The sequence below is a fragment of the Bactrocera latifrons genome, unplaced genomic scaffold (assembly GCF_001853355.1).
Source record: "Bactrocera latifrons isolate USDA-ARS-PBARC rearing strain unplaced genomic scaffold, ASM185335v1 scaffold_303, whole genome shotgun sequence".
Taxonomy (NCBI): domain Eukaryota; kingdom Metazoa; phylum Arthropoda; class Insecta; order Diptera; family Tephritidae; genus Bactrocera; species Bactrocera latifrons.
Genome location: NW_017536664.1, coordinates 171,239 through 173,650, shown reverse-complemented (window position 1 = coordinate 173,650; position 2,412 = coordinate 171,239).

Here is a 2,412-nt window from a genome sequence, read left to right as displayed (position 1 = left end):
AAACCACAAACGAGGCTGGATGGACCAGAACTGCGGGAGTTTTCAACTGAACACAGCTACAACTGATGCAGTGTTCTGGGTTACATCGGCGGGTCGTTTGTGGTGATGTTCGAAGAGATTGCTGTTAAGATGTTTGATTACTAGTGGACGTGTTTGACGAGTTAAAATTCACTGATTTCTTTGGCGTGTGCTCTAACACGTGGTCGCTGGTTAGCACGAATTTTAGACAGTGATGAATGAGAAATTACAACGAGCGTGAATTTACAATTAATCTTAACGTTTGCGCGTATCTGTTTGTATATTTTGTTAATTAATGAATATCAAAGTGTTTGAATTTGAAAACACGCGGCGCGTCACTACACGTATGGAGAAAAATTACACTTTAACGCGTGGAGAGACAGAGTTTTGAAATCCAATCTAATCACGTCGCGGAGTCACCAATATGGGGTAATCGTATTCTAAGTCATCATAAGATTGTCCATTTATTACAAAATTCACTATATTTATTACAGCGTCTTATTCAAAAATAGTTATTTTTCGTTTTTAATGTTTGACGATAAAGTTGGATAAAAGTACGGCGGAGCGCTAAACGTGTGGTCCGTTCCCTCGAATGGTTGAAGTAAAAGAGAAAGAGTCGTCTGTGCGTGCCTGGAATGTCTGTTTTCGACGGCGTCGTAATGGCCGACTCATTGAGTCGTCACGCCGCGTAATAGCTGGTGAGTGCCGGTCGTTGGAGAGAGATGGCAGATGGGTGCTGTTAGCAAAATCAGCTGTGGGCTGGGGTGGCGTAGTTGCCACATATATATATATTATTTCCCGTTCTATTTTGATATTATATCAGTAACTGAATTTACCGCCGAGCTTTTACTAACCGTTTTTATTAAACGGATTTCGTAGCTATCAGTTTAATTTTTTTTTTTAGATTTAGTTTTATTATAGTATATTAATTTAGATGATTATTTTTTTTCAGTTTCGCGCCCGTTTTTATTTTATTAGTAATGTTTGAATTTTTGTGTTGTTTTTTTTTTTTTACGTTGGTGGTTTTGTATTAGTTTCCACTGTTACGTTTTCCCTTGGTTGGGTGACCGCACTTTCAATTTTCCTGTTTTTTTTTTTTGTTGTTCTGTTGCACCACGATATTTCTTTATATCCTTTTTTTTAAATATGATGTTTTGTGTCACTGCACTTCACCTTCTTTTATTTCCAATGTGCCTTTCTGTATGGCTTGAAGGACCATGTTATAGTAGTGCACTCACCTTTTAGTTCCTTTTTTTCACTTCACCAAAAAGCAATAAATCCCCCCAAAAAAAAAGTTTATCTTTCATTGTGGATGGTTGTACCAACACAGGTTTTATTTAAAAAATTTAAAATATTGGTAAAACACGTTTTTAGAGGTGAGATTAATTCTTTAAGAACGCGGTTAGTTTCGCAAGAGGATGGCGGCGAATAAAAAGCGGGATTGGCAAACGGAAGACCGATCGATGTTAGTGTCGTAGAACGAACTGAGCTGAAGCTGGTAATCAGTCCTTCTTTATCCCGTTGGTGCTGAATAGGATGGTGTTACTGCTGTGGTTGGTGTACGTGTGTGTAGGTGTCGGGGTGTGCTGCTCTCGTGAGTAGTGTAGAATGTGGGTTGTAAGCGTATTGTGGTGAATGTGGCGTGTTAGTGATGTAAGTTTAAGTCGATGTGGTGTGATAATGTGGTGTGTGTGTTGAGGTCGGGGGAGGATGCTCATTTATACAATAACTATATTGTAAATATTGTTCATGGTATACCAACCGCAAAAGAACGTTCCCTCAGTGTTCTGGTGCCACAGYCATTGAAAACTTTGAAGACCATGACGGAAAGTTGCGGAGATCTGGAAGTACATTCTGATAACTTGTATCTTAAAAATGCAACAGCTGTAGGAAAAGACTTTCCTACGAAGATTAACATTAACGGCTATAGTCAAAACAATCATTTCCTAAGCAAACAGAATATTTCACTATGAGCACATAGAGACTTTGGGCCTATTTCAAGTGAAAATTATGCATACATTAATGATGGCAACTTCAGAAGATTACTTAGATTCGGAGTAGATTCTGGCGATCGAGTCTTGCAAAATGAAGTTCACGGTCAACTTATATAAGTAAGTATCAATAAAATTCTCAAACGTGTTGAGTCTCGGCTTCTACGCTGTGCAGATGCAGCAGAAAAGGCTCTTCTTCTTCTTGATTGGCGTAGACACCGCTTACGCCGTTATAGCCGAGTTAACAACAGCGCGCCAGTCGTTTCTTCTTTTCGCTACGTGGCGGCAATTAGATATTCCAAGTGAAGCCTTCCAACGGAGTGGAGGTCTTCCTCTTCCTCTGCTTCCCCCGGCGGGTACTGCGTCGAATACTTTCAGAGCTGGAGTGTTTTCGTCCATCCGG